Source organism: Tamandua tetradactyla, chromosome 3 (genome assembly GCF_023851605.1).
Source record: "Tamandua tetradactyla isolate mTamTet1 chromosome 3, mTamTet1.pri, whole genome shotgun sequence".
Taxonomy (NCBI): Eukaryota; Metazoa; Chordata; class Mammalia; order Pilosa; family Myrmecophagidae; genus Tamandua; species Tamandua tetradactyla.
In genome coordinates, this window is record NC_135329.1 from 175,333,830 (window position 1) to 175,345,717 (window position 11,888).

Here is an 11,888-nt window from a genome sequence, read left to right on the forward strand (position 1 = left end):
ACCCAGCAATGGTATTGCTGGGTCGTATGGCAATTCTATATTCAGCTTTTTGAGGAACCACCAAACTGCCTTCCACAGTGGTTGTACCATTTGACATTCCCACCAACAGTGGATAAGTGTGCCTCTTTCTCTGCATCCTCTCCAGCACTTGTCATTTTCTGTTTTGTTGATAATGGCCATTCTGGTGGGTGTGAGATGATATCTCATTGTGGTTTTGATTTGCATTTCTCTAATGGCCAGGGACATTGAGCATCTCTTCATGTGCCTTTTGGCCACTTGTATTTCCTCTTCTGATAGGTGTCTGTTCAAGTCTTTTTCCCATTTTGTAATTGGGTTGGCTGTCTTTTTGTTGTTGAGATGAACAATCTCTTTATAAATTCTGGATACTAGACCTTTATCTGATATATCATTTCCAAATATTGTCTCCCATTGTGTAGGCTGTCTTTCTACTTTCTTGATGAAGTTCTTTGATGCACAAAAGTGTTTAATTTTGAGGAGCTCCCATTTATTTATTTCCTTCTTCAGTGTTCTTGCTTTAGGTTTAAGGTCCATAAAACCGCCTCCAATTGTAAGATTCATAAGATATCTCCCTACATTTTCATCTAACTGTTTTATGGTCTTAGACCTAATGTTTAAATCTTTGATCCATTTTGAGTTAACTTTTGTATAGGGTGTGAGACATGGGTCTTCTTTCATTCTTTTGCGTATGGATATCCAGTTCTCTAGGCACCATTTATTGAAGAGACTGTTCGGTCCCAGGTGAGTTGGCTTGACTGCCTTATCAAAAATCAAATGTCCATAGATGAGAGGGTCTATATCTGAGCACTCTATTCGATTCCATGGGTCGATATATCTATCTTTATGCCAATACCATGCTGTTTTGACCACTGTGGCTTCATAATATGCCTTAAAGTCAGGCATCGCGAGACCTCCAGCTTCGTTTTCTTTCCTCAAGATGTTTTTAGCAATTCGGGGCACCCTGCCCTTCCAGATAAATTTGCTTATTGGTTTTTCTATTTCTGAAAAATAAGTTTTGGGATTTTGATTGGTATTGCATTGAATCTGTAAATCAATTTAGGTAGGATTGACATCTTAACTATATTTAGTCTTCCAATCCCTGAACACGGTATGCTCTTCCATCTATTTAGGTCTTCTGTGATTTCTTTTAACAGTTTTTTGTAGTTTTCTTTATATAGGTTTTTTGTCTCTTTAGTTAAATTTATTCCTACGTATTTTATTCTTTTAGTTGCGATTGTAAATGGGATTCGTTTCTTGATTTCCGCCTCAGCTTGTTCATTACTAGTGTATAGAAATGCTACAGATTTTTGAATGTTGATCTTGTAACCTGCTACTTTGCTGTACTCATTTATTAGCTCTAGTTGTTTTGTTGTGGATTTTTCCGGATTTTCGACATATAGTATCATATCGTCTGCAAACAGTGATAGTTTTACTTCTTCTTTTCCAATTTTGATGCCTTGTATTTCTTTTTCTTGTCTAATTGCTCTGGCTAGAACCTCCAACGCAATGTTGAATAATAGTGGTGATAGTGGACATCCTTGTCTTGTTCCTGATCTTAGGGGGAAAGTTTTCAATTTTTCCCCATTGAGGATGATATTAGCTGTGGGTTTTTCATATATTCCCTCTATCATTTTAAGGAAGTTCCCTTGTATTCCTATCTTTTGAAGTGTTTTCACAGGAAAGGATGTTGAATCTTGTCAAATGCCTTCTCTGCATCAATTGAGATGATCATGTGATTTTTCTGCTTTGATTTGTTGATATGGTGTATTACATTAATTGATTTTCTTATGTTGAACCATCCTTGCATACCTGGGATGAATCCTACTTGGTCATGATGTATAATTCTTTTAATGTGTTGTTGGATACGATTTGCTAGAATTTTATTGAGGATTTTTGCATCTATATTCATTAGAGAGATTGGTCTGTAGTTTTCTTTTTTTGTAGTATCTTTGCCTGGTTTTGGTATGAGGGTGATGTTGGCTTCATAGAATGAATTAGGTAGTTTTCCCTCCAATTTGATTTTTTTGAAGAGTTTGAGGAGAATTGGTACTAATTCTTTCTGGAACGTTTGGTAGAATTCACATGTGAAGCCATCTGGTCCTGGACTTTTCTTTTTAGGAAGCTTTTGGATGACTAATTCAATTTCTTTACTTGCGATTGGTTTGTTGAGGTCATCTATTTCTTCTTGAGTCAAAGTTGGTTGTTCATGTCTTTCCAGGAACCCGTCCATTTCATCTAAATTGTTGTATTTATTAGCGTAAAGTTGTTCATAGTATCCTGTTATTACCTCCTTTATTTCTGTGAGGTCAGTAGTTATGTCTCCTCTTCCATTTCTGATCTTATTTATTTGCATCCTCTCTCTTCTTCTTTTTGTCAATCTTGATAAGGGCCCATCAATCTTATTGATTTTCTCATAGAACCAACTTCTGGTCTTATTGATTTTCTCTATTGTTTTCATGTTTTCAATTTCATTTATTTCTGTTCTGATCTTTGTTAATTCTTTCCTTTTGCTTGCTTTGGGATTAGTTTGCTGTTCTTTCTCCAGTTCTTGCAAGTGAACAGTTAATTCCTGCATTTTTGCCTTTTCTTCTTTTCTGATATAGGCATTTAGGGCAATAAATTTCCCTCTTAGCACTGCCTTTGTTGCGTCCCATAAGTTTTGATATGTTGTGTTTTCGTTTTCATTCGCCTCGAGGTATTTACTAATTTCTCTTGCAATTTCTTCTTTGACCCACTTGTTGTTTAAGAGTGTATTGTTGAGCCTCCACGTATTTGTGAATTTTCTGGCACTCCGCCTATTATTGATTTCCAACTTCATTCCTTTATGATCCGAGAAAGTGTTGTGTATGATTTCAATCTTTTTAAATTTGTTAAGACTTGCTTTGTGACCCAGCATATGGTCTATCTTTGAGAATGATCCATGAGCACTTGAGAAAAAGGTGTATCCTGCTGTTGTGGAATTTAATGTCCTATAAATGTCTGTTAAGTCTAGCTCATTTATAGTAATATTCAGATTCTCTATTTCTTTATTGATCCTCTGTCTAGATGTTCTGTCCAGTGATGAGAGTGGGGATTTGAAGTCTCCAACTATTATGGTATTTTTGTCTATTTCCCTTTTCAGTGTTTGCAGTGTATTCCTCACGTATTTTGGGGCATTCTGGTTCGGTGCGTAAATATTTATGATTGTTATGTCTTCTTGTTTAATTGTTCCTTTTATTAGTATATAGTGTCCTTCTTTGTCTCTTTTAACTGTTTTACTTTTGAAGTCTAACTTGTTGGATATTAGTATAGCCACTCCTGCTATTTTCTGGTTGTTATTTGCATGAAATATCTTTTCCCAACCTTTCACTTTCAATCTGTGTTTATCTTTGGGTCTAAGATGTGTTTCCTGTAGACAGCATATAGAAGGATCCTGTTTTTTAATCCATTCTGCCAGTCTATGTCTTTTGATGGGGGAGTTCAGTACATTAACATTTAGTGTTATTATTGTTTGGATAATATTTTCCTCTACCATTTTGCCTTTTGTATTATATATATCATATCTGACTTTCCTTCTTTCTACACTCTTCTCCATACCTCTCTCTTCTGTCTTTTCGTATCTGACTCTAGTGCTCCCTTTAGTATTTCTTGCAGAGCTGGTCTCTTGGTCACAAATTCTCTCTGTGACTTTTTGTCTGAGAATGTTTTAATTTCTCCCTCATTTTTGAAGCACAATTTTGCTGGATATAGGAGTCTTGGTTGGCAGTTTTTCTCTTTTAGTAATTTAAATATATCATCCCACTGTTTTCTAGCCTCCATGGTTTCTGCTGAGAAATCTACACATAGTCTTACTGGGTTTCCCTTGTATGTGATGGATTGTTTTTCTCTTGCTGCTTTCAAGATCCTCTCTTTCTCTTTGACCTCTGACATTCTAACTCGTAAGTGTCTTGGAGAACGCCTATTTGGGTCTAATCTCTTTGGGGTGCGCTGCACTTCTTGGGTCTGTAATTTTAGGTCTTTCATAAGAGTTGGGAAATTTTCAGTGAAAATTTCTTCCATTAGTTTTTCTCCTCCTTTTCCCTTCTCTTCTCCTTCTGGGACACCCACAACACGTATATTTGTGCGGTTCATATTGTCCTTGAGTTCCCTGATACCCTGTTCAAATTTTTCCATTCTTTTCCCGTTAGTTTCTGTTTGTTTTTGGAATTCAGATGTTCCATCCTCCAAATCACTAATTCTATCTTCTGTCTCTTTGAATCTATCATTGTAGGTATCCATTGTTTTTTCTATCTTTTCTACTTTGTCCTTCACTTCCATAAGTTCTGTGATTTGTTTTTTCAGTTTTTCTATTTCTTCTTTATGTTCAGCCCATGTCTTCTTCATGTCCTCCCTCAATTTATCGATTTCATTTTTGAAGAGGTTTTCCATCTCTGTTCGTATATTCAGCATTAGTTGTCTCAGCTCCTGTATCTCATTTGAACTATTGGTTTGTTCCTTTGACTGGGCCATGTTTTCAATTATTTTAGCGTGATCTGTCATCTTCTGTTGGCGTCTGCGCATTTAGACAGATTTCCCTGGGTATTGGATCCAAAAGTTTGGAAGATTTTTCTGTGAAATCTCTGGGTTCTGTTTTTCTTATCCTGCCCAGTAGGTGGCGCTCGTGGCACACGTTTGTCTGCGGGTCCCACCAGTAAAAGGTGCTGTGGGACCTTTAACTTTGGAAAACTCTCGCCGTCCGGGAGGTTCGCTAGCCGAAGTGGCTTGGAAGAGTGCGAGCCGGCCCGGGGTCCGAACGCGGGGAGGGTTGCTGGCTGCCGCAGCCCGGGAAAGCGCCCCTCCGAATTTCCTAGTCGGCCCGGGGCGACAAGCGTGGCGGGAGGGCACCAGCGGCAGCGTCCCGCCTGGGAGAGTGCACGTTCCCGGGGAGTCACAGGTTTGGAAGGGGCCTCCCCAACCCGTCACCGTTCTCCGCGGCCTGGGGATTTCTGATCCAATTCTCTCAGTTGGTCCTGGGGGCCATGCGTGGTGTGGGCGCCAGCCGCTGCAGTTTCAGGGGACCGCCTCTCCAATTCTCCCAGCCAGCCCGGGAAGGGGGAACGGAGTGACTCTGGCCGCTTGCCGCCCGCCCGGTGAAGCCCTGCGCGCCTCGGTGATCTCACCCGAGCGGCTTCTCTCAGCCAGCCAGCCGTTCCAAGATGGGGTACGCTGTCTTTTTTTTTCTCTGTTGTGGCTTTGGGAGCTGTTCTGTATCGTTTCTACTCCCCTAGTAGCTGTCCTGGAGAAGAAACTAAGATCCGCGCGTCTTACTAAGCCGCCATCTTCTCTGGAAGTCAGCACATGCATTCTTAACATACAAGCATTCCATATATGGTATACAATCAGTGGCTTGCAGTATCATCACATAGTTGTATATTCATCACCATGATCATTTAAAAAAAATTTTTATTGATAATGCACAAGCACATACATTCTTAACACACAAACATTCCATACATGGTATACAATTAGTGGCTCACAACGTCATCATATAGTTGTATATTCATCACCATGATCATTTTTTAGAACATTTGCATCGCTCCAGAAAAAAGAAACAAAAAGAAAAAAGAAAAACTCATACATACCATAGCCCTTACCCCTCCATCTCATTGACCACTAGTATTTCCATCTACCCAATATATATATATATTTTTTTATTTTAACATTTGTTTCCCCAATTGTTTATTTCTTTTTAATCCATGTTTTACTCATCTGTCCATACCGCAGATAAAAGGAGCATTAGACACAAGATTTTCACAATCACACAGTCACATTACGAAAACTATATCATTATACAATCATCTTAAAGAAACATGGCTACTTCAACACAGCTCTACAGTTTCAGGACTTCTCTCTAGTCTCTCTAATACACCTTAAACTAAAAAGGGAATATCTATATAATGTGTAAGAATGACCTCCAGGATAATCTCTCGACTCTATTTGAAGTTTCTCAACCACTGACCTTTTATTTTGTCTCATTTTTCTCTTCCCCCTTTCCTTCGAGAAGGTTTTCTCAGTCCCTTGACGGTGCATCCGAGCTCATTCTAGGATTTCTGTCCCACGTTGCCAGGGAGGTTTACACCCCTGGGAGTCATATCCCATGTAGAGAGGGAGAAGGCAGTGAGTTTGCTTGCCATCTTGGCTCAGCAAGAGATAAGCCACATCTGAACAACGAAAGAGGTTTTCTGGGGGTGACTCTTAGGCCTAATTTTAAGTAGGCTTAGTCTCTCCTTTGTGGGGGATAAGTTTCATATCAACAAACCCCAATATCGAGGGCTCGGCCTATTGATTTGTTTGTCCCCACTGCTTGCGAGAATACCATGATCATTTTTTAGGACATTTGTGATGATTAATAATTTAACCTACTTCTTCCTATATCTGATTTCTCTCAGATTTCATGTGTCCATTAATGGGACACTTTCTACGCTGTTCTGTTGCCTTAGCTAGAAACTGATTCCTCTTCTTACTCAGCCCTGTATCAGTCAGTCATCAATTCCTATCAGATCTAGTTCCATAATCTTTCTAAACCTTTCCTCTTTGTTTAATTTTCCTACAGTGTACAAAGTATATATTATGAAATGTGTTGGCTTTAACTATGAAAATTTATATCCTTAGTGTTTTGAGGCCATGAAAATGTCCAAATGAAGCCATCACCAAGACAATGCTTTCCACCTGAGGACATGCTGTTGGCAATCCTTTGGTTGTGGCAAGGCACATGGTTGCAAGGCACATGGTGGCGTCTGGGAAAGATCATGTTATATACAAATAGTTCAGTATCTGAGAATTTATAAGTAACATTTATACCTCCTGAATATATGTCACTGTTGTAAGAGCTTACAAACTAGGACCCTTTGCAATAGGCTCCATCCTCATATCCCATGCTCTCAACTTTAGTTCACTGAATTTTTATATTATAGTTAGTGCATGTGATTGAGGCATGATAATATTTGTCTTTTTTGTTCCTGACATTTTATTCAACATACAGCTCTTCAGGTTCATTCATCTCCAAACTCTAGGGTCTTAACCTCTGACCACTTCCTTGGCTGCTTCTATGCCTTTCTATTACTGTACTGCTTCTGTGCGTCTTCTACCTTCTGTACCTGTGCTTTATTATCTGACATACTATCTTACAAAGTCTGCTGCACTTGAAACATTCTAACATCCTGAAATAGAGAAACCAAGTGAGCATCTGAGCAAGTCTGATGTAATTGCTCAGAATAAAAAGTTAAAAATGTACGTGACTGGATGTAAAGAACTTGTACACAAAAAATACATAATATTGCAAAAAGAAATCAAGATCTAAATAGGTGGAAGACATTCCCTGCTCATGGATAGGAAGGTTAAATGTAGTTAAGATGTCAGTTCTACCCAGACTGATCTACATATTCAAGGCAGTATCAGTTAAAATCTCAACAACATACTTTGAAGACTTGGAAAAGCTAGTTATCAGATTCATTTGGAATAGAAAGAGACCTTGAATAGCTAAAAATACCCTTAAGAAGAGAAACAAAGTGAGAGGATTCACAGTTTCTGGGTTTTTTTCTCTACTTTTTTAAAAATAATTTTTTATTAATTAAAAATAAAATTACGAGAGAAATGCAAACATCTTTATTATAAACTCATTCTGTTCTACATATATAATCAGTAATTCACAATGTCATCACATAGTTGTGTATTGATCATCATGATCATTTCTTAGAACATTTGCATTAATTCAGAAGAGGAAATAAAAAGACAACAGAAAAATAAAACAAAAGCAGAAAAAGAAAAAAAAAATTTTACATACCATACCCCTTACCCCTCCCTTTCATTGATCACTAGCATTTCAAACTAAATTTATTTTAACATTTGTTCCCCCTACTATTTATTTATATTCCATATGTTCTGTTCGTCTGTTGACAAGGTAGATAAAAGGAGCATCAGACACAAGGTTTTCACAATCACAAAGTCACATTGTGAAAGCTATATCATTATACAGTCATCATCAAGAAACATGGCTACTGGAACACAGCTCTGCATTTTCAGGCAGTTCCCTCCAGCCTCTCCATTACATCTTGGATAACAAGCTGATATCTACTTAATGCATAAGAATAACCTCCAGGATAACCTCTCCACTCTGTTTGGAATCTCACAGCCATTGATACTTTGTCTCATTTCACTCTTCCCCCTTTTGGTCAAGAAGGTTTTCTCAATCCCTTGTTGCTGAGTCTCAGCTCATTCCAACATCTCTGTCCCATGTTGCCAGGAAGGTCCACCCTCCTGGGGGTCATGTCCCATGTAGACAAGGGGAGAGTGGTGAGTTTGCTTGTTGTATTGGCTGGAGACAGAGGCCACATCTGAGCAACAACAGAGGTTCTCTGGGGGGTGACTCTTAGGCCTAATTTTAAGTACGCTTGACCTATCCTTTGTGGGGTTAAGTTTCATGTGAACAAACCCCAAGACTGGGGGCTCAGACTATAGCTTTGGTTGTCCACACTGCTTGTGAGAATATCAGTAATTCAACTTGGGGAAGTTGAATTTTCCCCCGTTCTCACCATTCCCCGAAGGGGACTTTGCAAATACTTTTGCACTCATTGATCAAATCACTCTGGGATTCATCGGGGCATCACTCTGGACAAACAAACAAAATCTAATGTCCTACCCAAGGTTCGTTCCATGTACTTATGTTGTTCAACCAACTATCTACATAAGTTATATTAGGAGATGCACTAGTCAAAATATAAATTTCGTACCAAATAAAAATTTTTTGCTTTAGTCTCACAAGTAAGTTGAAATTTTATAATATTAATTACCATTTGTTTTCAGCATCCTGCAGTAATGACATTCCTTTGTTTATCCTCATGCAAAAACATTTTTAAATTTGTACATTTAGTCACTATCATTATATACTCTAGGCATTCCTATATTATACCATTTCAATCTTTATCATCTTTCTTTGTGATTTCATTTATGCCCCCAGCCCTCCTCCCTCTTTCATTCTCACATTCAGCTTCATTCAGTGTTTTAACATAATTGTATTACAGTTAGGTAGTGTTGTGCTGTCCTTTTGAGTTTTTATATTCAGTGCTGTTGTACAATCTGTATCCCTTCAGCTCCAGTTACCCAATATCTTACCCTATTTCTGTGTCCTGATGGTCTCTGTTACCAACGAAATATTCCAAGTTTATTCACTAATGTCAGTTCATATCAGTGAGACCATACAGTATTTGTCCTTTTGTTTTTGGCTAATCATACTCAGCATAATGTCCTTAAGGTCCATCCATGTTGTTACATACTTCATAACTTTATTCTGTCTTACAGCTGCATAATATTCCATCTTATGTAAATGACACAGTATGTTTAGCCACCCATCCATTGATGGACATTTTGGCTGTTTCCATCTCTTGGTAATTATAAATAATGCTGCTATAAACATTGGTGTGCAAATGTCTGTTTGTGTCCTTGCTCTCATGTCCTTTGAGTAGAGGCAGCATATAGATGGGTCTTGTTTATAAATCCATTCTGCCAGACTATGTCTTTTGACTGGGGAGTTTAATCCATTAACATTTAGTGTTATTACTGCATGGGTAGTACTTTCTTCTACTACTTTGCCTTCTGGATTTTATATGTCATATCTAATTTTCCTTCTTTTTACCTTTACTCATAGTCTTCCTTTCTACACTTTTTTCCACACCTCTCTCTTCTGTCTTTTCATATCTGTCGCTAGTGCTCCCTTTAGTATTTCTTGCAGAGCTGGTCTCTTGGTCACAAATTCTCTCAGTGATTTTTTGTCTGAAAATGTTTTAATTTCTCCTTCATTTTTGAAGGACAGTTTTGCTGGACATAGAATTCTTAGTTGGCAGTTTTTCTCTTTTAATAATTTAAATATATCATCCCACTGTCTTCTCATCTTCATCGTTTCTGCTGAGAAATCTACGCATAGTCTTATTGGGTTTCCCTTGTATGTGATGGCTTGCTTTTCTCTTGATGCTTTCAAGATTCTCTCTTTCTCTTTGACCTCTGACATTCTGATTATTAAATGTCTTGGAGTATGTCTGTTTGGATCTATTCTCTTTGGGGTACGCTGCACTTCTTGGATCTGTAATTTTAAGTCTTTCATAAGAGTTGGGAAATTTTCAGTGATAATTTCCTCCATTAGTTTTCTCCTCCTTTTCCCTTCTCTTCTCCTTCTGGGACTCCCACAACACGTATATTTATGTGCTTCATATTGTGTTTCAGTTCCCTGAATCCCTGCTCATGTTTTTCCATTTTTTTCCCTATATTTTCTTTTTCTTACTGGATTTCAGATGTTCCATCCTCCAGTTCAGAAATCCTATGTTCTGTCTCTCGAAATCTACTATTGTAGGTTTCAATTGTTTTTTTCATCTCTTCTACCATGCCTTTCATTCCCATAAGTTCTGTGATTTGTTTTTTCAGACTTTTGATTTCTTCTTTTTGTTCATTCCTTGCCTTCTTCTTATCCTCCCTCAATTCATTGATTTGGTTTTTGATGAGGTTTTCCATGTCTGTTTGTATATTCTGAATTAAATGTTTCACTCCTGTATCTCATTTGAATTGTTGGTTTGTTCCTTTGACTGGGCCATATCTTCAGTTTTCCTAGTGTGATTTGGTTTTTTTGCTGGAGTCTAGGCATTTAATTACCTTAGTTAGTTTATTCTGGAGATTGCTTGCACGTCTCTTACTTAGGGTTTTCTTTGGATGAATCTGTTGTGTATCTGTTCTTTGACATTCCGTTCAGCTTTATCTGGACCTCTAGCTTAAATTTTGTTTAACACAGGAGAATTTTTCAGTTCTTGTTTTCTTGTTTCTTGCCCTGCTTGTATGGTGCCTTTTTCTCCCCACACTTAGGAGGGTCTACAAAGGTATTACATACGCCAGCTGGATTTTCCTGGACCAAACTGGCCTTGTATCAGGAGGAAAGAGTCACCTGCGTCAGTTTTCCCTGAGGGTGAGACCCAGCAGGTTGAAAGACTTTCCTGTGAAGTCTCTGGACTCTGTTTTTCTTATCCTGCCCAGTATGTGGCGCTTGTTTGCCTACAGGGCCCACCAGCATAAGATGATGTGGTACCTTTAACTTTGACAGACTCTCCCTGCTGGGAGCATGGTGGACAGAGAGGAGAGGTTGTAGGCTGGGTTTTTTTTTAAATTTGTTTATTAATTTAAAAAATTAAGAACAAACAAAAACATTAACATATAATTCCATTCTACATATATATTCAGTAATTCTCAATATCATCACATAGTTGCATATTCATCATTTCTTAGAACATTTGCGTCAATTCAGAAAAAGAAATAAAAGACAACAGAAAAAGAAATAAAACAATAACAGAAAAAAAAGATTATACATACTATACCCCTTACCCGTCACTTTCATTAATCACTAGCATTTCAAACTAAATTTATTTTAACATTTGTTCCCCCATTCCTTATTTTTTTGTGTGTTTTAAAATTTATTTATTAATTAAAAAATTAACAAACCAAATAAAACATCAACATATATAATCAGTAATTCACAATATCATCACTTAGTTGCATATTCATCATTTCTTAGAAGATTTGCATTAATTCAGAAAAAGAAATAAAACGAACACAGGAAAGAAAAAAAAAGATTATACCTACCATACCCCCTTGCCCCTCGCTTTCATTGATCACTAGTATTTCAAACTAAATTTATTTTAACATTTGTTCCCCCTAGTATTTATTTTTATTCCATATGTTCTACTCGTTTGTTGACAAGGTAGATAAAAGGAGCATCAGCCACAGGGTTTTCACAGCCACACAGTTACATTGTGACAGCTATATCATTATTCACTCATCCTCACGAAACATGGCTGCTGGAACACAGCTCTACATTT

The 11,888-nt window shown here is 37.7% G+C and overlaps 1 protein-coding gene across 3 annotated transcripts in view; it reads left to right on the top strand.

Annotated features, from left to right (window-relative positions):
* The window catches only part of NIF3L1 (NGG1 interacting factor 3 like 1), a 43,800-nt gene that overhangs the window by 25,962 nt on the left and 5,950 nt on the right, over positions 1-11,888 (top strand). The gene's annotated exons all lie outside the window — the stretch shown is intronic.